The 23858-nt window shown below is 35.4% G+C and overlaps 1 non-coding gene and 1 pseudogene across 1 annotated transcript; one reads left to right on the top strand and one right to left on the bottom strand.

Annotated features, from left to right (window-relative positions):
• Nucleotides 1-4152: 4152 nt before the first annotated feature.
• Nucleotides 4153-4258, bottom strand: LOC122609590. The gene has a single exon (XR_006325341.1). It is a non-coding gene; the product is annotated as a small nucleolar RNA R71 (small nucleolar RNA).
• A 728-nt stretch (nucleotides 4259-4986) lies between these two features.
• Nucleotides 4987-20987, top strand: LOC122608996 (annotated as a pseudogene).
• Nucleotides 20988-23858: the final 2871 nt, after the last annotated feature.

Raw genomic sequence — 23858 nt, 5'->3', positions numbered from 1 at the left:
GTAATAGAATCGTCCCTATGTCACCATGGCGTAAGCACCATATAACGTCTATCAAAAGAGGTAATAAACATGGTTGTAATGTACAAAGGCTTACAAGGGTCATTAACAATGTGTATGGAAATTTAAGGATATAATTGGTGTTAAAAAGAAATAACACAAACAATTAACAAAGTTTTACATATAGTCTAGTCCAACACAACCCATATCACTAGTTGCCATCTATCCAAAGCCCAAAAGACGTTCTCCTGACTCTAGTCCCCCAATAGACCTATAATAACCGACACTATTGTGGTGTATTACCTTCAAACGACTTTCAACCACCGAATCTAACCCATAAATGGCTTTTAATTAACATGTCAACTTCAATTTTAAGAATATAAACCATTCAAGTACATACAATTGTTGGTATAATTTACCTTACCAACTTCCTTTGATTTGACAAAAATGAGGGAAATACCAAATGACAGTCCAAGTTCATTTTTTCTTCTTTTCTTTTTTCATTTTCCTGTTTTTCATTCTTTTCATTCTTTCTCTTTTTTAATGAACTATTTTTACCCTGCCTAATTGGTACCCCCTTTTTACAACTTTGAAATTTGTTGACAAATCATAACATTCATGCTAATCCGAATAATCTAGACTAAATAAATAATTATGACGACATCAATCTACCCCTAATAGAGAATACACCAACCCGACACCATCAAGACAACCCCAAACCATCCAACTAGCATAGGCAACTAATGATCAACCAAGGATTTCGACTATCGGTATGGTGAGGATAGGTTGCATATTTAAGTGGATTTAAGACAAACGAAAGGCTAGGCTCAACATGTTTTCTACGTGTATCTTGCACTAAAAATGAGTGCAACAAGGGTTAACAAGGAAAATTCACTAACCAATGTGATTAGCTACTTAAACACATGCATACAAACATGGTTAAACAATGATAAACATAACAAAGGGTGAAAAGTTAAAGAAAAAGGGTTTAATCCTAAATTTACCTCTTTATCATCTAGCAAACTACGGGATGATCAACTAAGACAAATTCTAGAATCAATGCAATCACCGGCACACTCATATCAAAGAAAGAAATGCGGAAATGGAATAAATTAACCTCAAACTTGCACGTCATAGTTCAAAGCTCTAAAAGAGACTTTCACTTCCGGATAAATCCAAAAGCCTATGAGAAGGACAAATTTACAAGGCAACTAAACCAAAACCGTAACACCTATCAAATCTCTAAATGAATCAAAATCTCACATATTTGGGTGTTTTCTGGTAGAGTGTGCTAGTCATGTAATCAATCCCGAATGGATTTGCCTTAACGATCATTCAAAACACATTTCACAATTTAAAACATTTTTACCAAAGGAATATAGCTCAATTACTTAATAATATGATGAAATATTAAATGACAGTAATTAAACTATAGGACAAGCAATCAAAAGTTAAAAATCTACCCAATCTCATCAAAAAATCTCAATTTCACCCGGCTTTTTCCTATTTACCTACCCCCCATACTTGAGTTGTACCATGTCCTCATTGTACAATGAACTAAAGACAATCTATGGGAAATAGGTAAAAGCAAAATAAAAAGAAAAGAAAAAGAAAATGAAAACTTGCCGGATGTTGGTAAATGTTGGTATGCTCGGTAGAATCGTCAAAATGAATGAGCGCTGAACTTATTGCCAGCATATGCATATGAGTTACTCCTCTCCAAAAGCATAAAACACAACCAAAACAAACTCAAACATGATGAGCATTAGAATATTAGTCAAATGAAATAACCAACCAACCCCCCCATACTTAGTGTTTACCCTACATAACCAAATAAACTACCCTAAATACCGAAAAAAGTAAAATGTTATGGTGCCAACAAAGGGCATTACAACCAAATCGAAAACAAATGTGCAATGTTCCAATAACCATCTACCAAAGTGAACCAAATATAACCATGATGACTTAATGCCCACGGAATCCGGCACCACCATCTCATCACCAACACATCATCAAAATCAAGGAGAAGGGAACACAAAAGTGATAAGTTATAATTGGATTATATATTAAATGGTCTAAAAATAATTTTATAGATTAATTTTTTATAGAATATACCTACTTTGATATATGTTTTGTGAATTTCAGGTTTAAATTAAAACGGATAAACTGTTGCTCAAAATGATGATCAAGTGAAAATGCATTGTCTAAATAGAATTTCATGGCATGCTGTTGAGTTTTGGTAGATGACACTACATTGTACATGAGATTAATAGCTATGGAAGATTTATATTTATTTGTGCTGATGCCAAGAAACAAGGCGACAACAAAGACTCACAAGACTTTTATGTTGAATGTATTTGTCATTTGGGCCGTTCATCATTCCACCAGCCCAACACTTCCAATTCTATTTGTGGACTACATCAAATTAAAGGCCCATATGTGGTATTGTTTTTGGCATGTCGGTTGGAGAGTTCACGTGGGCAGGAAGGAAACAAAAATCAAGATTTCTAAGACTATATATATTATTTGCTTATTGAAGTTTTGGGGAGCCTCTCATTAATTTCGAGGAGGGATTTAGAGCCGACCACTATTCACATATACATTCTATTCGGCAGAATTAATTTCGTGGGGTATTGTAGTTCGACAATACATAAAGTCGACACATATTTTTGCGGACGAAAAGAGGAGCAGCCAAGTTTCGAACAGATGGATCAAGTTCGTTTCTCATCAACCGCTAGTGATTTGAAGATTATGTCCGACTAAGGTTTTTGCAATCTCTCTCGATGAACAATTGTTAGTTAATTTTATTTAATGAACTTTACTTTCAGTCACGTAAACATTGTTCTTTTTATATTATAACTCATATGACTGATTGAGTATTTTATTCACTATTATTTGATTTGGATTTTCGTAAGACAACTTATTGCGAGTTAATGATTTGTGCCGAGTCCACCTAGTTTAGGGATTATGACAGGTCATATAATTAACATAGGTTGTGCCCAAAATTGTTCTTGTCAAATAATAAAATTATGTCTATGTAATTTAGAATAAATACTCGGTAAAGTTTATTAAGTAAATTATTGCAACTTTTGGGATTCGGGAGGGATGCACTTTTTATCATGTTTACAACTTCTCATTTTAATTTTGTCTTGTTTATTATCTTTAAGTCTAGTAATTTAGTTAATTAAAATTAAGTTTTTCTTATTATTTTCAAAACCAATCGAAAATTGTTAAAACCTGACTATAACCACAGACGCTCCTCGTGGGAACGATACCCACTTACCCTATCTAGTATAAGGTATTTAGGTTTATTTTTGATTGATACTTCGACGTCGATCAAATCTTGGCGCCGCTGCCGCGGAGCGAGTGCGCTTGTAGTTCAAGTTTTATTTTTCTATATTTATCTTTTCTAGTTAGGTATTTTTCTTTACTCTTAAAATTTGAAAAAATCAAAAAAATTATAAAACCTAAAAATACAAAAAGATTTTTCTTTTTTTTTTTTAGTTTTTTTCCTGCATTTATTATTTTTTGTTCTATTTTACGCGTTTGTTTTTGTTTTTATTGGTTTCAGTTACTTTTAGTGCATGCATACTAGAAATTCTGCTAGGATTTCACCATTGTTACACGATCCAGAGATTGAGAAGACTGCTAGAGCAAACAGAAAGACGGCAAAAGCATCAAGTAGTGAAACTATTGAAAATTCACTAGTTGCAAAGGAGTCACAGTTTGATTTCAAGGATTTAGAAGATTCATCATCTAACACAAACATGGGAGATCAAGAAGAACGTGGAGTGGATTCATACTATCGTCCGGGAGTATACACAGATGCATCACCAATTGCTTATCCGGCTGCTACTGCTAACAATGCCAACCGGAGGTTTGAAGCTCGACCTCAATTGATTAGCATTCTACCTACTTTTCGAGGGACTGCATCAGAGGAACCATATGAGCATCTTACAGAGTTTGTGGAGATTTGTGCTACCAATCAAGTTAATGGCTTCACCGAGGATGAGGTAAGGTTACCTCTTTTTCCTTATTCACTTAAAGATAAAGCAAAAGGATGGTTTTTGTCATTAAGGGCGGGGAGCATTACTACTTGGGCGAAAATGAAAAAACAATTTCTTGAAGAATTTTATCGAATAAGTAAAACTTCTGATGTTCAAAACCAGATAAAATCTTTTAGACAATTGCCTAATGAACTTTTTCATGAAGTTTTTGAACGTTTTAAAGAATTGTTAAGGTCATGTCCTCATCATGAAGTGCCAACATGGGAGCTTGTCAAAATTTTTTATGATGGTCTTGATTCAGCAAATAGACAACTCCTACTCGCTGCCAGTGGTGGCGTATTTTTTAACTCGCACCAGTGAAGAGAAATGGACATTTTTCGAGAAACTAAGTAAGGGTTCCAAAACCCAAGCTTCAGTTGATCGACGATCATCTAGTAGTGCCCCCGTACATGCTGTCTCTAATACAGGAAATTTTGATAATAGTATTCTCAATGCACTTAATAAGAAACTTGATCTTGTACTCCAAAATTTCGGGAGTGGTAGTTCTAATGTTTTGCAGGTACAAGATTTGTGTGCATCATGTGGAGATCCGGATCACTTTGCTAACTCATGTCCCATATCGATGCCACCCATTATGGAAGAGCAGGTGAATGAAGTGCAAGGTAGGAGATATGATCCATATTCCAACACTTATAATCCGGGTTGGAGAGATCATCCAAATTTCAGATGGAATGGTGATAATGCAATGAACTCGCAAAATCTTAACCAAACAAATCAACAATTCAACCAACCACCAAAACCCTTTCAACAAAGGCCTCAACAAAATTTTCAAAATCAGGCTAACTTTCAGAGGCAACCTCAACAATAAGGTCAACAAAAATACCCGAACCAACCACATCCATATCAAAACCAAGGTCAAGGGTCATTCCAGGGGCAAAATCAGAATCAAAATGCTAATCAATCATCTAGCTTAGAATCACAAATGCAGTTGTTCATGGAAGATATGAAAAAGATGACCCAAGGCTGGGATGTGCATATTCAAAGCAATAAGCAACAAACCGAGGCAAACTCCAAATCTATTGCTGCTTTAGAAAGACAAATGGGACAACTTGCGGAGCAATTGGGAAGAAGAGAAGATAGGAGGCTTCCAAGCTACACAGATTTAAGTCCAGCACACAAACCTCAAGGTCAGGGACATGTGAACATGATTAGCTCATTTCGGAATGGTAAGGTGTATGACAACAAGGTTCAGATCCCAGACATGCCTACAAACAGGTATGATCAAGGTAAGTTTTCTTTTTCTAGTAATGATGATAACGTTTTGGAAAATGATGACGGGTTTCCATTTAAAAATGGGGAGGGTAATGAAAATCATGAAACTTTTGTGAAACCTCACACTCAACCCAAAGTTGGGGAGGATGATGTGAATGTTTACACCCCACCATTCCCAATAGCTTTAAAGACACCGGTCTTCTCTCCCTATGGGAAAAAGGGACTAAAATCTGAAGATATGTGGGAAATTTTCAAACAAGTTAGAATTAATCTTCCATTAATTGACGCAATTAAGCAAATTCCAGCTTATGCAAAATTTTTGAAAGACTTGTGCACCCAAAAACGGAAACTTAAGTCATCATTGCCCAAAAAGGTGGAATTAACCGAACTAGTTAGTGCTGTTATATCTGGCTCACTTCCACCTAAGTTGAAAGATCCAGGAACGCCTTTTATTTCTGTAACTGTTGGTAATGTTTTTATCAAAAAGGCGTTGACGGATTTTGGTGCAAGCATAAACATACTTCCATCTAGTCTAGTTGATCAGTATGAGTTAGGTACTTTAAAACAAACTGATATTATTATTCAACTCGCTGATCGGTCAACAAGAACTCCAAGAGGTATTTTAGAGGATGTGATTGTGAAAGTAGAGGATTTTTATTATCCAGTTGATTTTATTGTGATGGATACCGAGGCATCATATAGGGATACCCCACCGACGATCATTTTGGGTCGTCCATTCTTGGCTACAATTGATGCATGCATTAATTGTAGAACAGGGGCCATGGATATTTCTTTTGGTAACAAGAAGCTAAGAATCAATATTTTTAATACATTATCGGCTTCTATTACTAATGATTGTTATGCTATTGATGCTATTGATGAACAGGTCCAAAAGCATGCAACTCGTATGCTTAAGGACGATGTTTTTGAGTGTTTTTATGCAGATGATGAAGAATTGCTAGAGGTGGAGGAGGTGAATGCTATTGAGAAAGCAGTTGCTAGCATTGTGGATTCACAAAGGCCACCATGGTCATACAAGTTTGAGCCATTACCTCATAGCATCGATACGGCCACTAAACCATCATTGGAGACACCTCCTACTCTTGAACTTAAACCTTACCTTCTCATTTGAAATACGCTTTTCTTGGTCCTAATAAAAGCTTACCAATTATTATTGCTTCTGATCTTTCAGGACCATAGGAGGAGGCATTAATGGAGGTGCTTGGAAAGTACAAAGCTACTGTTGGATGGACCATTGCTGATTTAAAGGGGATAAGCCCATCGTTGTGTATGCACAGGATTGTAACTGACCCAGATGTTAAACCATCTCGCGATGCTCAAAGACGGTTGAATCCCAATATGCGAGATGTGGTAAAAAAGGAAGTGCTAAAATGGCTGGATGTAGGTATTATCTTTCCCATTTCGGACAGTCAATGGGTCAGTCCGACTCAGACTGTTCCGAAGAAATCTGGCATCACCATTGTTGAAATGGAAGATGGAAAGCAGATTACTACCCGTCCTGTCACGGGATGGAGGGTTTGTATAGATTATAGGAAGTTGAATCTTGCTACTTCTAAAGACCATTTTCCATTACCCTTTATTGACCAAATTGTAGAGAAATTAGCTGGCCAAAAGTTTTATTGTTTTTTAGATGGGTATTCAGGTTACAATCAAATACCCATTCATCCTAATGACCAAGCCAAAACCACTTTTACTTGTCCATATGGCACCTATGCCTTTCGAAGGATGCCATTTGGTTTATGCAACGCACCCGCTACTTTTCAACGTTGTATGATGAGTATTTTTTCTGACATGGTGGGTGATTCTTTAGAAATTTTTATGGATGATTTCTCTATATTTGGTCAATCATTTGAAGCATGTCTAGGTCAATTAGAAAAGGTTTTAAAAAGATGTACCGAAACAAATCTTGTTTTGAGTTGGGAGAAAAGTCATTTTATGGTTAGGGAAGGGGTTGTGTTAGGGCATGTTGTTTCTGAACGTGGTTTTGAGGTAGTGATAGAAATCCAAAAATAGTGATACATTGTAATTTAAGTTATGGACTTACTTGTAGTTAAGTCATAAGTTGATGATTTCTAAGGTTGAGGGGCTAATAGTGAGAATTAGCATAGTTGATGTGTTTAGACTATAAATAGCCCTCAATCCCTTAGAAATCATAACATAAGCATAACTCTTGACAGACATTCCATACCATTACAACTGAATAACACACATTTGATCCGAATTCTCTCTCAACACACACACTAACCAAACACCATTGTTGATGTGAATTCGAGTGATAAAATCGTGTTGTTACATTTGGTATCAGAGCAAAACATCGTTTTGATCTCGATCCATAACTGAATTCAATCACATTTTCATCAAAAATCACCTTTAATTCTGTTTTTTTCTGTTTCTGTTCGTTTTTTTTTTCTTCTCACTGAAAATCCAAAAATTAACCTCTCAAATCACATAAAATCACAGATGTTTGTTCACCGTTCGATTCCTCTGAATCAAAAGTTCAGATTTTGAGTTTTTGGCGCTAAAATTTGGGATTTGATTCTGTTGTGTTATAAGCTAAGTTGTGTTAATCGGATCATTGCTGAGGTGAAAACAAACTTTTTGCAAGTGGTTTCATGTTCCAATTCTCAGAAAATCAAAAGATATTGAAGTTTTAAAAATCGTCAATGGAGGTGTTCATACTCAGAGGTTGAAGACGACTGTGTGAAGCTAAACGATCTCATTTAGATCGTTTTAGTTTTTCTGTCCTTGGTACATACATTTCAGTGTTGTAGCTTGTAAAACGATTCAATTTAGATCGTTTTGACAAGTGTGGTTGTGTTGTGAAGAATTGATTGTGGCTAACTGATCCTTTGGATTGGTTTTGGTCAATTCAATTTCTTGAAAAATACACAAGTTTTTGAGGAATCCTGAAAAGAAACCAAAACGATCTCTTTTAGATCGTTTCAAGTTTTGCTTGAACATTCTCTAGTTTGATTAATTCGTGAAGAGTTGTGTTTGGGAATCATACTACTCTTGGGTAACTGATCTTCGTGATTGGTTTTGCTCAATTCATTTCATTCCATTTCATACCAAAAACTCTGCCCAAATCATTTAACAATACTTAGAATCTTTCTTCTTCAGAAAATCGTTTCAAGTTTTAATCGTTTCATTCTTAATTCAATTTAGATCGTTTCAAATTAAATCGTTTCATTCCTGCACATTGAGATCATTTCATTCCTGAAAATACAGATCGTTTCATTTTAATTCCAATTCAGATCGTTTCATTCATACTTCAAAACAGATCGTTTCATTTTCATTTCAATTCAGATCATTTCATTACATTCCAACTTAGATCGTTTCATAATTTCATACTTTCTTCAAAATCAATTCAATTCTCAATTCAAATCAATTTCAAATGACTACTCGTGAAGCATTGTCTCTGGGTACTGATACAAGACCACCAGTTCTTATCGTGGTAACTATGGACTTTGGAAGAAAAGATTCTTGGATTATGTGGAACGTCAGACTAATGGTCACATGCTTAAGGACTCAATCATCAATGGACTTGCTATGCATCGTCATCCTACTACCCGTGCTATTTTGACTCCTGATCTTTTGAACGCCAAATAAAGAGATCGTACTGCTGCTGACAACAGAGCTAGGTCATGCTTGTACCAAGCACTTCCTGATGAGATCTATGGCTCAATTGATTCTTACGACACAGCACAGGAGATTTGGGATGAAGTTGCTAGACAAATGGAAGGTTCTGATGTAACCTCAACAATTCGACTGACAAATGTCTTAACTGAGTTTGACAATTTTCAGAAATCTTCAAGTGACAAAGATGAGATTGAGCTGAACATCAAGTTTATCAAAGCACTTGGTCCTGAATGGGAAGATTATGGAACTCAAATCAAGCAACATCAAGATCTGACCAAATTCACCATTCATACTCTTTATGAATCTTTCAAGTTGAATGAGAGCAAGGTTCTGAGCAAAAATTCATTCAACAAAGTGCCAGAAGTTGTATCTACTGATCCTTTGGCATTGGTTGTTGAACGAAAGGTTTCTGAGGCTCTTAAAAGACAAATGACTATTGTTTCTTCGTCTGATGAGGAGGGAGAAGATTACTTGGCTCCAAGAGATGGTGTTCCTGATGAATTCTACCAAGCTCTTGCCGCTGTTACCAAGCATTTCAAGAAAAAGTATTTCAAAGCGAGGCCAACTAACAACAATCTTCGAACTTCATCAACAAGTGCATTTCCAAAGAAGGAACAATATCATCACAAGAGTTTTGAACAAGGTGAAACAACTGTTTCCAAGAAAAGAGACAAGAAAGCAGAAAATGAGAGACAAATCATGGAAAAAGAAAAGACATCTGACAAAAAGTGTTACAACTGTGGAATTCCTGGTCATTTTGCTGTGGATTGCAGGCTGCCTCGCAAGAAGGATTATGCATACTACAAGCAGAAGATGCTTCTGGCAAAGCAAGTTGAAGCCGGTCAAGCCTTGATTGCTGAAAATGACAAGTGGCTTTTACTTACCGATGATGAAGATGAAGATCTATCTGCCAATGTATGTTTCATGGCAAGGTTAAGCGAAGACAAAGTGTTGGAGGCTGACAACACTGACGAGGAATATCCCGATGATGAGGTAAATCTCGACTCTACTTTTTCATCAATTAAGGATAAAGAGTCTTGTAGAATTGCCTTATCAAACTTGACGAATCATTACACTTCTTTAGCCAACAAAAACAAGAAATTGAAAAATAGCATTGTATTTTCAAAAATGGGAATACAGAAAACTTCTTGAAGAAAATTCTAAACTACTTTTTGAGTATGATGCTATGAAACAAGAATTTCAAAACTATAAAGAACCAATGTTGGTTAAAGAATGTGAAATGAATGTGTCTCCTGACTCTAAGTTATTGAAAAAGTGTCATAATTTAGAAAAGACCATTCTTGATCTTGAAAAAGCCAATCAAGATATTGAAGTTCAAAAGACCAATGAATGGCTTCGTGCAAATGCGAGACAAATGGATGTTGATATTCTGAATAAGAAGCTTCAAGAAGCTACACCAAAAACAATTGAACTTGAAAGAAAAGTTTCTGATTTAAATCATAACTGTTTTTTAAAAGGCATTGAGATTGAAAATCTTGGAAGACAAATTGAGGAACATAAAAAGAATATACTTTTCTATCAAGAAAAGTTGTACAAAGTTGAACAAAACCCTCTTTTGGATTTCACTGCCTATTTTAATAAGTCAAAGATTGATAGATCAGTACTTCTTCTTGGGTTGGGATTTGAGAATATCACTCCATTGCAAAAAGCCAAAGACAAGATCGAACCCTTGTATGATGAAAAGTTTTTGAGACTTGGTATGGTTCAACAATTCATTCGTCCATTGGATAACGAATTTGAGACTGATGAAGTTGAGAAAATTCAAAATAATAAATTTTTGGTTAATTATGATGCAATTAATACTTCTTACGAAACGAAAAAGTCATCAATTTTTGAACTAGAAGAGATCGCATCTAATTTTCAAAACCAAGAATCTGTTGTTTCACCACCTAAACCAACTAAATTGTATGTTCCATCCACATTTTTGGAAAAAACAAATAGAAGGTTTACAACAAAAGGTGGAATCTCAACAAAAACTTATTAATAATCTACAGTCTCAAAGTCCGAATTCAAAGAATGAATCAGTTGTTGTTGATATCAAGAAAGTTTGTGTGAATGTTTCTACACAAACTGATTTCAGTCTTTTAGTAGACCATTCCACTCAGACTGCTTGTGTTTCATCTACTGGTTCCTCCACCCAAACCTTGACTGATTCTTTTGAGTATTCATGTCAAAATACTGCTATTGAAATAGCTGATGATTATGTGCAATCTGATTTATCTAATGACGAACTTGCGCATAATTTAGTTTTGATATGGTACTACTTTAGGTTTTTCACTAATGAGTTTCCTGAAGAGTTAGTTGTTCACCCTAAGCTTTATGCTAGTATAGGTGTTGATACTTCTACTCAACTTTCTTGTGAAACCAAAGAAGTGTCAGTTCAAGTTGATTTTTATTCCTGAGACAACCAATAGTGTGAAGTTGGAAAACAAAACTCCTGATTTTTCAATATTCTCTCCGGTTTCACCATTCACCAAAAATGATTTTGATAAATTCATGGAGGGAGAATATGTTTTTGATTCTGAAACTGAGAAAAAGATTGAATCTACCAAAATCAAAGTTGAATCAAAAGAGGAATCTCCAAAATCGTTTGTCAAAGCTTTCAACTTCATATTATTCAAAGAAACGGGTTACTTCCAAACTCATCAAGACTGAATCGAAGACTGTCACAAGAGCAAGAATCAATAAGTTAAAAACAAAGTGTCATACCCCAGAAAAGCATGTTAAAACCAAACAAGATGAGACCAAACCCAAAATCAAATACAACAAAGTGAAACTTCTGGAAATCAATTCAAATGTTTCTTCGTCTAGCTCTCATTCTAGTTCAAATTCTAAAGTGTCTAAGTCTAGTTCAGTTTTGCTAACTAGGGATGCTTCAAATGGTGCAACTAGGTATAGGGATAGATATGGCTGGTTTTCTCATGATAAACCTAAGAAACAAGAAGTTTCTGCACCGCCAAAAGAGTCTAAAAAGATAAAAGTGCTTCAAAACTCTCGTTCTAATCTTCTTAGTATCAATTCGACAGGTGGAAAGAACTTAATTAGTGAGACTAAATGGGTAGCTAAGTCATTAGTACCTAAGTTCACTAATGTTGATAAAAAGAAGAAAAGGCGAAGAAGAAAAGATGGTAGTAAGAAGAAGCATATGTCTGTTGAGTCAAACAATTTATCTTTTAAGTCCTCTGTGTTAAACAATGTTAATGGTGCCAAGGCTAGGCCTTGTGATGTTGTAAACAATGTTAATTCTTGTTCTCATATGCATGGTTTGAATGCTGGTAAACATGTGACTTTTGATTCGTGTGTTAATATTCGTTTGTTTAATTCAAATGTGCTTGTTGATAATGTGCTTGTTAACAAGTATGTTGATTCGAAAGCATGTTTGTATGCATCTCCTAAGTTATATCCCTTGCCTGTATTAACTAACCACAAAGGACCCGTCTCTAAGTGGGTACCTAAAGTTGGTTAAATTTTTGATTGTAGGAAATAACCATCTGTGTATGGATACTCGATTCTGGGTGTTCAAAACACATGACTGGCAATAAAATCATTGCTCAAGAATTTTGTTGAAAGATTCATGGGAACTGTTCGTTTCGGAAACAACAATTTCGCTCCAATTCTAGGTTATGGAGATATTGAAAGAAACGGAATTGTCATCAAGAAAGTTCATTATGTTGAAGGCCTGAGTCATAACTTGTTCAGTGTTGGACAGTTTTGTGACAACAATCTTCAAGTTCTTTTTCGACAATCTCTGTGCAAAGTCCAAACTCTAGATAGAATTGATATCCTATGCGGAGATCGTGAAGACAATCTTTTCACAGTTAATCTTGATGATAACCAACCAACTGATAATATCTGTCTTGTTTCAAAAGCTACTTTGAAAAATTCATGGTTGTGGCAGAGAAGGCTTTCTCACTTGAATTATCAAACCATCAATGCTTTAGTCAACAAGCAACTTGTTGAAGGCTTGCCTGACTACAAATATGAGAGTGAGCATGTCTGTCCTTCTTGTGCAGTTGGGAAGATCAAGAGAACTTCTCATAAACCAAAGAAAATTCCACACACTTTGGCACCTCTTCATTTGCTTCACATGGATCTTTGTGGGCCTATGAAAGTACAAAGTAGAAACGGGAAGAGATATATTCTGGTTATCATTGATGATTATTCTAGATACACTTGGGTCAAGCTTCTTGCTTCAAAAGATGAAACAACTCAAATTTTGATCGATTTCATCACTTCCACTCAAGTGAATCTTCAACTTCCAGTCCGTTATATCCGTTCAGATAACGGTGCTGAGTTCAAAAATGCCATCTTCAATGAATTTTGCAAATCAAAAGGCATTACTCACCAATTCTCTGTTGTCCGAACCCCGCAACAAAATGGTGTTGTTGAAAGGAGAAAACGTACGCTGGTGGAAGCAGCAAGAACAATGCTTGCTTATTCCAAGTTACCATCAATCATGTGGGCTGAAGCTGTTGACACCGCCTGTCATACTCAAAATCTGTCCATCATCAATCAGCGTCATGAGAAGACTCCTTATGAGGTCATTAACAAACGCAAACCCAACATCAATTACTTCCATATTTTTGGGTGTGTCTGTTATACCTTGAATGATCGGGAAAATGTTGGAAAGTTTGAAAGGAAAGGTGACGAAGGTTACTTTGTTGGTTACTCAAAGACATCGATTGCATATCGCATCTTCAATCGTCGAACAAACACGATTCAAGAAACCATGAATGTTTGGTTTGACGAGATGTCTGACATGATATTTGAACAAGAAAGCTTGCTACCAACAATTAATGATCCAAGTAATTCAAGTGCTTCCTCAAGGACGTCTACCTTAGCTTCAAAATTCAAGAAATATCCAACTCCAACAAGTGAAGAGCTAGATATTCTTTTCGAAGAATTCTACAACTCAAAACCGATTCAAGAAAAGGAACCTCAAGTCATCAATGAACCAATTCCGAACAATGACCCCATTCAAACATATGAATCAATTCCTGACAACAATCATGAATCATCTTCAAATTCTACAGAGCAAGAAGAATCATCTTCAAGTGATATTTATTCTCAAAAGAATGTTCAAGAACAACCTTCTCAAATCACCCAAACAACAAATCCATCAAATACTCCAAATGTGTATGTACCACTGGATTTTGATCATCCAAATTTTGAGGAAAGAGTTCTTCCAAGCTATGATTCCATTGCTCAACAGAACTCTGGATTTAATGATGATAATGTTGACATTCATCAACAAGATCCTCTTCCTCATGACAACAAGTGGTCACGTGTGCGTAAAGATCATCCTACAGAACAGATGATCGGAGATCCACAAGCTGGTGTTTCTACCCGTACTATAGTCAATGAGTGTCTTGTTGCACTTTCACTGAGTAACATTGAACCCAAAACCGTCTCTGAAGCTCTTTGTGATCCAGAATGGGTTAAAGCAATGCAAGATGAATTAGCTCAGTTTGAGAGACTAAAGGTATGGAGATTGGTTCCAAATCCAAGGAAAGAAGAACCAATTCGCACCAAGTGGATTTTCAAGAACAAGAAGGATGAAAATGGAGTTGTAGTAAGGAACAAAGCTAGATTGGTTGCAAAGGGTTACTGCCAACAACCTGGTGTGGATTTTGACGAAACTTTCGCTCCTGTTGCAAGAATGGAGGCCATTCGTATATTCTTAGCTTATGCCGCATTCAGAAACTTCACAGTGTTTCAAATGGATGTGAAGACAGCATTCTTGAATGGAGAACTCAAAGAAGAAGTTTACGTGGAGCAACCTGAAGGTTTTGTTGATCCTAAGAAGCCAAACCATGTCTACAGGTTAGACAAGGCCCTCTATGGTTTGAAGCAGGCACCCCGAGCATGGTATGATTCCTTATCTACTTTCTTACTCAAAGGAGGCTTTACCAAAGGTACTATTGACCCTACCCTGTTTATTCGTAAGTAAGGTAAACATGTTTTACTTGTCCAAATATATGTTGATGACATTATTTTTGGGTCAACCAGTCAAACTTTTTATCGAAATTTTTCATCTCTAATGGTCAATCATTTTGAAATGAGCATGATTGGGGAAATGAATTACTTTTTGGGTCTACAAATCAAACAATTACCAACTGGTATTTTTATATCACAAGGTAAGTACATAAAAGATATGTTGAAAAAGTTTGAAATGACTAATTGTACTTCAATTTCAACCACAATGGCAGCTCGTACAAACATAAATGGGAAACCATTTGACCAAAAGAGGTATAGAAGCATGATTGGTTCGTTGTTGTATCTTACAACATCTCGCCCAGATATAATGTTTGCAACATGTATGTGTGCTAGGTATCAAGCCGCTCCGACTGATTTACATTACCAAGCTGTGAAACGAATTTTTCGTTATCTGAAGGGTACACCCAATCTTGGTCTCTGGTATCCAAGGGATACTGGATTCAATTTAACTGCCTATTCAGATGCAGATCATGCAGGTTGTAAGCTTGATCGCAAGAGCACATCTGGTACTTTACAATTCTTAGGGGATAACATTGTAAGTTGGTCATCCAAAAAGCAAAATTGCGTATCACTGTCAACAGCAGAGGCTGAATATGTAGCTGCTACTAGTTGTTGTGCTCAAGTGTTATGGATGAAAACACAACTTACCGACTATGGTCTGAAATATGATTGTGTCCCTATCTATTGTGATTCACAAATTGCCATTGCAATTGTTGTCAACTCATTCAATCACTCACGCTCAAAGCACATTGATGTGAGATATCATTTTCTCAAAGATCATGTTGAGAAAGGTGACATCGAACTCTACTTCGTGGGAACTGACCACCAACTCGCTGATTTGTTCACAAAACCACCGGACGAAAAGAGGTTTAATTTCTTAATCTCTAAACTTGGTATGCTAAATCTTGATCCTTAATTATCTTTACCATGGAAGGAATTCTTGATTCATTTTTCAAAAATTATAAAAAAATTGAAAAAACCAAAAATCAAATACAAAAATATAAAATTTTGAAAAATAACAAAAAGATTTTCTTAAATTTTTTTTCTTTTTACTTCAAAGTGGCTTACATATACTCTATATGTAACCCGTGTTTAAATGATGTATTTATTACTTAGTGGCTTATGCACATTCAGTGTATAACCCGTGCTTATTTGTGTTATTTAGTTTATAAAATAGTTTGCATATACTCTATATGTAACCTGGTTTTAAAATAAAATTATTTATGTTTCAAAATTGAAAATTAATTCATGTTGCTATACATATAAATTGATATAAGATAACATAGAATTGAACGCCTTTGTGTACTTCCAAGTGGTCTTATATGAATGTATATGTGTAATACAAGATGTTGATTACAATTTTGTTACACCTGTGTCAAAAACTCTCAATTGTTGATATGAGAAGCAAAGGATTGAACGCCTTTGTGTACTCCTGAGTTGTCTCATCTTGAACAATTGATTGAGTTCAATTTTCATAAAACCTGTTTTGATTTCACACAAATCATTTTTGCTCCTTCTTTTCTATGGAAATCTGTTTGATTTATCGTTGCATAGATTAAGGGGGAGTTCGTGATTTCAAAAAACTCTTTGAAAATTATTTGTGCAATTTATGGAGTTTGTGTGTGACAATGTGTTTTTAAAACATTTTTTTTTCACATATGATGATTTTTTTTCAAAACATTTAATTCAAAGGAAGTTCGGTGTTTAGTTTGCACAAGAGCGACTAGGTTTTTCTCAAAATTCTACTCCATGAATTTCATCATTGCCGATGAGTTCTAACCCCAGAGTATTCACTTTTTTCATTAGAAAGTGAGGGTATTTTGAGAGATGATGAATTCGTGCAACTACGTTGGAGGGAGTAAAGTCGAAAAGTGAGAGGTTATGGTGATAATGTTGTGAGAAAAGGGTTCAAAGAATTGATACCCTTCCCTAAAATTCTCAAATCGCCGGGTAAAACACATTTCTATCGGATGTCATTTGTTGATATCTCGGTATTGAAGAAGCCTTCATGGACCCAATGAAGCGATGCACATCTTTACCTAACCACTCAAGTCCCCGACTTCATTTGATCACTTTGTGTCTAGAGCTCTCGTGATTGATCATTAATTTGATCGTTATTCATTCTTTAGGACACATTTGCGTCATATCTTTGTGATATACATGCTTATCTTCATGATATAGCCGGAACATTTGTAGTAATATCTTAAATGATATTTCACGATGATCAAATGGAAATCCTACCATTGCTAACATCATTTCCAGCTTTGAATGTTGGTCTCATAATTGCATTTGTGTAGTTATTGAGTTAACAAGAAGTCTATTGTGACCTTGGATTTTTTCCTAAAAGTCTTTAAGGATAGTAGAACATGGTTATCGAACGCTTAGGTGACACTGACCATGGTTTACATTCTTTGAAGCATTCTTGAGGTTGAAAAGCCAAAAGACCGAACTATGTTAGAGGTTTGCTTTGTGCTTTTCTCAATAATACATAGGAAATCTGATAAATGAAAATACATTTCCTTCGGTCATTTCATTAATCCTTTCGATTTTTGAATGCAAATGGATCATTCTTATCCAGTTTCTTTTCTCATCACCCGAACACAGAAAACACCAACACCTTGATACAATGTTTATCCCAACAACTTCAATCTTACATTTTAGTCATCCACAGGAACAATTGGGTTGATTTATATGGATAGATTGATGTTTTGATGGTTGATAATTCTCCATGAGCATAATGTCTAGCTTTTAGTCATGATTATTTCTTTTAAACAATCGAATCAATCAATGTTTGCATAATGACATTGGTTCCCAACTTTGTCATTATGAGGGGGAGAAAATAGTATGATTGATTATTGATTAGGAGAAGAAATTAGAATGATTGATAAGGACAGGGAGAAAAGTTTGTGTTTGGTTGTTTCAATTGCTTTCAGAGATACTATCATTCAGTTTCTTGATTGAAAGTTTTTCAAGTTTATTTGGAGTTCTTTTCTCTCAGATTTCATTTGTGATCATTCTTCTTCAAAGTTTGTTTGATTTCATTCCAAACTGCAAAGGTTCCAAATTCAACTTGAAGACTATTCATCTCGAAAAAGACTGTGATTACTCATGAATTGAGGGGGAGCATGATTAATTCGTAAGAAACTTGTCAAAACCTCATTCAAATATTTACTCTCAAAAGTGTGCCTTTAAATGATGTGACAAAGATCAAAGCCTCAAAGGACAAAAGATTGAAGATTTGAGACAAAGAAGATAAGCTTCAAAAAGAGTCTTCATCAAATTAAAGATCTTCAAGTCATACAACAACACTTTACCAAAAGCTACATTGCACATATCAAGAGGAGAGTACATATCTCTGAAAAATCATTCCAAGATTTCAAAGAAAAGACTTCAAGATTCGAATAAGACAAGTTCATACCTTTCGCACCTCAAAAGACAACTCTGATTCATGATTCAACAATTTTCAAAGATTAAAGACATACACACACTCATCATTCTCTGTTCTATAAAAACACTGATAATCAACAGATGATCTAACTTCAAGAAGTCCAAGACCAAGACTGAATCAAGTTCTCCAAAGACAATGAGAAAGCTTTGAAGACTTGTTTCCACATACCAATTGTCTTCATCACCAGGCTTATCAAATTCATTCCTACAAGACAAAATAACACGTACTTCAGATCTTACAATATATCACTAAGGGGGAGAATGTTAGAAATCCAAAAATAGTGATACATTGTAATTTAAGTTATGGACTTACTTGTATATAAGTCATAAGTTGATGATTTCTAAGGTTGAGGGGCTAATAGTGATAATTAGCATAGTTGATGTGTTTAGACTATAAATAGCCCTCAATCCCTTAGAAATCATAACATAAGCATAACTCTTGACAGACATTCCATACCATTACACCTGAATAACACACATTTGATCCCAATTCTCTCTCAACACACACACAAACACCAAGAACACACACACTAACCAAACACCATTGTTGATGTGAATTCGAGTGATAAAATCATGTTGTTACAGGTAGACCGGGCCAAAGCACAACTCATTTCCACTCTCCCACCACCGACCAATGTTAAGGGTGTCCGTTCATTTTTAGGACATGCAGGTTTTTATAGGCGATTCATTAAGGACTTTAGTGCTATTTCTAAACCATTGTGTAATTTGTTGTTAAAAGATGCACCATTTATTTTTGATGAATCTTGTCTTAAGGCCTATAACTTGTTGAAGCAAAAGCTGATTGAGGCCCCAATTTTGCAATCACCGGATTGGACAAAACCTTTTGAAATTGTGTGTGATGCAAGTGATTATGCAGCGGGGGCGGTTTTGGGACAACGGGTTGACAAGAAGCCCGTTGTGATTTATTATGCAAGTAAAACTTTTTCTGAAGCTCAATTGAATTATACAACAACTGAAAAAGAATTACTTGCTGTTATTTTTGCTTTAGATAAATTTCGTTCTTATATTTGGGGGTCTAAAGTTATTGTCTTTTCTGATCATAGTGCTTTAAAACATTTATTGGAAAAGAAAGATGCAAAACCCAGATTGATTCGGTGGATTCTTTTGTTACAGGAATTTAACCTAGAGATCCGTGATAAAAAAGGTTGTGAAAATGTTATTGCAGATCATCTGTCTAGGATTCCTCCACCGCCGTTTGACCCAACAGAACTGATTCAAGAAAACTTTCCAGATGAAAGTTTATTTAATGTTTCTAATCTACCTTGGTATGCTCACATTGTTAATTATTTGGCCACGCAGAGATTACCAGAGCATTGGACCAAGCAAAAAAAGGATTACTTTTTCTCTCAGCTGAAGTACTATATTTGGGAGGATCCGCAGCTTTACAAGATGTGTCCGGACCAGGTAATTCGTAGATGTGTGCCCGATCATGAGCACAATGATATTCTTGCACATTGTCATTCTTTTGCATGTGGTGGTCATTTTAGTGCAAGAAAAACAGGGCATAAGGTACTTCAATCTGGTTTCTTTTGGCCAACTATTTTTAGAGATGCCCATTTATTTGTTAAAGCATGTGTTAGGTGTCAAAATGTTGGTGGGATATCTAGACGGGACATCATGCCTTTGAACCCTATACTTGTTTGTGATATTTTTGATGTGTGGGGCATTGACTTTATGGGTCCCTTTCCTACTTCCTTTGGGTTTGAATATATTTTAGTGGCAGTTGACTATGTTTCTAAATGGGTAGAGGCTGAAGCTACTAGGACTAATGATCATAGTGTAGTGCTTAAATTTGTCAAGAAAAATATTTTTGCTAGACATGGAATTCCCAAAGCTATTATTAGTGATGGTGGATCTCATTTTAAGAACTTTAAATTTGGCAAATTACTTAAGCACTATGGTGTGAATCATAGAATTGCTACACCCTATCATCCACAAACAAGTGGACAAGTTGAAGTGTCAAATAGGGAAATTAAAAGGATTTTGGAAAAAACCGTTCGACCCGACCACAAGGATTGGTCACAACGATTGGATGATGCTTTATGGGCATATCGAACGGCGTTTAAAACCCCTATTGGCATGTCACCTTATCGACTTGTTTATGGTAAAGCTTGTCATTTACCTGTTGAACTTGAGCATCGTGCAAAGTGGGCTATTAAGCAGGTAAACATGGACTTGGATGAAGCTGGAGTGGCAAGAAAACTTCAATTGTCAGAGTTAGAGGAGATGAGACGAGAAGCTTATGAAAGTTCCAAGATCTACAAGGATAAAACCAAAGCTTTCCATGATCGACATATAGCGAGGAAGTCATTTCAGGTTGGTCAAAAGGTATGGTTATTTAATTCTCGTTTAAAGTTGTTTGCAGGTAAGCTGAAGAGTAAATGGACTGGGCCGTTTATTGTCACCAAAGTTACACCTCATGGAGCAGTGGAGATTAAGAATTTGGATGGTGGCGAGCCATTTTTGGTTAATGGTCAACGGTTGAAGTTATGTTTTGAGTTGGAGAATGGTGCAGCCATGACTATGGAGGTGGTACATTTTGTGCCATCTCAATCTATCAATTAGGTTCCAATCAGGTATCGTCAGGCTAATGACGTTAAACTAAGCGCTGAATGGGAGGCAACCCATTAATTTAGTTAGTTTTTTAGTCTTTTTATTTTACTTGTTCTCTTTTAGTTATGTCACCAATAAAACAATTGTTCATCATGTGTCACAACTTTGACAGGGTCAAAGTTGGGGAGGGGTTTATATTACCTTGTTTTACTTGTGTCAACCCCGGGAGAGTGAAAGATGTGAATTTTTGGACTAATAGACTGATCTCTAATTTTGAGCATTGAGGGCAATGCTCGGCTCAAAGTTGGGGAGGGGAGTCAAATTTATTATTTTGTTGTTAGTTTACTTGTTTGTTAGTAGGTTCAAGAAGAGAAGAAGGATGGTGCAATAGAAGAAACACAATGATGGTTGCTATGCATTTTGAAGATTTTTAAGTCAACCAAGCATCAGAGCGCATCATCTAAACCCGGGAAGTTTCGTTTTTCTTATACTTTTTATTTATTTTTTCTATTTTCCCATAGTTTTAATTTAGTTCATTATACAACTTGGTTGTCGGAGGGAAGTAAATAGGAAAAACCGGGGTAATTTTGAACTTTTGCGATGTTTGTCCTCAAAGTTTGATTACTTTTTGCAACATAGGTTTAATAATATCTAGTAAGTAATTGAGCTAATTCCTTTTGGTACAAAATTTTTAATCGGGAAATGAAAATCTCAAATGATTGATAGGGCGATCCCTTCTGGATTGATAACATGACTAGCACACTTATATTGCAAAACACCAATTATGTGAGATTCTTGATCATTTATAGATATGCTAGGTGTTTACGGATTTGGATTGATTGGCCTTGTAAATTTGTCCCTCTCATAGGCTTTTGAATTTATTCAAGAGTAAGGGTTCTACTTAGAACTTTGAACTATGATGTGCAAGTTTGAGGTTAGTTTTTTCCATTTCCGGCTTTCTTCTTTGATATGAGTGTGCCGGTGATCGCATTGATTCTAGAACTTGTCCTAGTTGATCATTTCGAGACCGCAGTGAGATCACTTTGGTGATATAGGTATGACTAGAAGACGAAGAGGCAAATTAGGATTAACCCTTTTTCTTTGATTTATCACCCCTTGTTTTGTTTTGTTATTTATGTGTTCATATTCATTGTTATGTGCATGTTTTTAGTAGCTAACTACACCGGTTAGTGAACCACCATTGTGAAACCCTTGTTACACTCATTTTTAGTATAAGATACAATTAGAAAACCTGTTGAACCTAGCCTATTTCTTTTGTTTTAAATCCACCCCAGATATTTCACCTATCCTAGCCATACCGATAGTCGAAGTCCTGGTAGGTCATTGGTTGCCTATGCTAGTTAGATGGTTTGGGTTTGTTAAGTTGTGTTAGCAGTCTAGATTAATCAAACTAGTAGAAGTATGATTTGTTTATGCATTGTAAAGTTCAAATGAAATACCAATTAGACAGGGTAAAAATAGTTCACAAGAAAAAAAAGAAGAATAAAAACATAAAAATAGAAAAAGAAAAAAAAAAGAGAGAGTAAAAAATGAGAAAAAAATGAACTTGGACTATCAATTGGTACTTCTTACATTTAAGTCAAATTATTGTAAGTTGGTATGTTAGTTAAAGCCAACAATGGTATGTTATAGTTGTTTAAGTCGTCTTGAATGTAATACACCACAATGGTGTCGGTTTTTATTGGTCTATTGAGTTGTATTGTTGGAATTACGTCTTATTGGGTTTGTTGGATAAGATGGCAACTAATGACGCGGGTTGTGTTGGACTAGACTATGTTTTTAAATTTTTGATTTCTATTTTATTTTATATTTTACAACAATTATCCTAAATATTTCATATCCCTTATTTTTAATGACCCTTTCACAACATCACAACCCTTTAAAAGTCCTCTTGTGATTGTTGTACCTGGTGCTTACGCCACGTCGGTGGAGATTTGATTCTAGAACAAGCCTATGGTAAAATAGTATGCATCACGACTAGGCGTTGAGTGATTATTCAATATACAACCCAATAGTTTGTTAGTTGGAGTGTGATTGTGAGATATGTTTCGTTTCAATTGAGCGGTACTTAGTCGTGTTCTATCAAGGCTTGAGAATCATTTGAGTATTGATAGACATTTTAGTTTTCATTTAAGATTAAAACTGTCTAACCATTTTAAATTGTTTTTCAGTTTAATGGTTTAGCTTCTTTTTGTTAATTGTCATGTTTTTCATATTTGTGTACCAAAGGAATAATAAAAGATTTTAAAAGATGGATTTGCTTGAGGGCAAGCAAAACTTAAGTTGGGGAGGTTTGATAAGTCATAATTGGATTATATATTAAATGGTCTAAAAATAATTTTATAGATTAATTTTTTATAGAATATACCTACTTTGATATATGTTTTGTGAATTTCAGGTTTAAATTAAAACGGATAAACTGTTGCTCAAAATGATGATCAAGTGAAAATGCATTGTCTAAATAGAATTTCATGGCATGCTGTTGAGTTTTGGTAGATGACACTACATTGTACATGAGATTAATAGCTATGGAAGATTTATATTTATTTGTGCTGATGCCAAGAAACAAGGCGACAACAAAGAGTCACAAGACTTTTATGTTGAATGTATTTGTCATTTGGGCCGTTCATCATTCCACCAGCCCAACACTTCCAATTCTATTTGCGGACTACATCAAATTAAAGGCCCATATGTGGTATTGTTTTTGGCACGTCGGTTGGAGAGTTCACGTAGGCAGGAAGGAAACGAAAATCAAGATTTCTAAGACTATATATATTATTTGCTTATTGAAGTTTTGGGGAGCCTCTCATTAATTTCGAGGAGGGATTTAGAGCCGATCACTATTCACATATACATTCTATT

This window comes from Erigeron canadensis, chromosome 7, assembly GCF_010389155.1.
Source record: "Erigeron canadensis isolate Cc75 chromosome 7, C_canadensis_v1, whole genome shotgun sequence".
In the NCBI taxonomy this organism is placed as follows: Eukaryota; Viridiplantae; Streptophyta; class Magnoliopsida; order Asterales; family Asteraceae; genus Erigeron; species Erigeron canadensis.
Note: the sequence above shows the minus strand (reverse complement) of the source record. Positions and strands in the feature narration are given on the sequence as shown.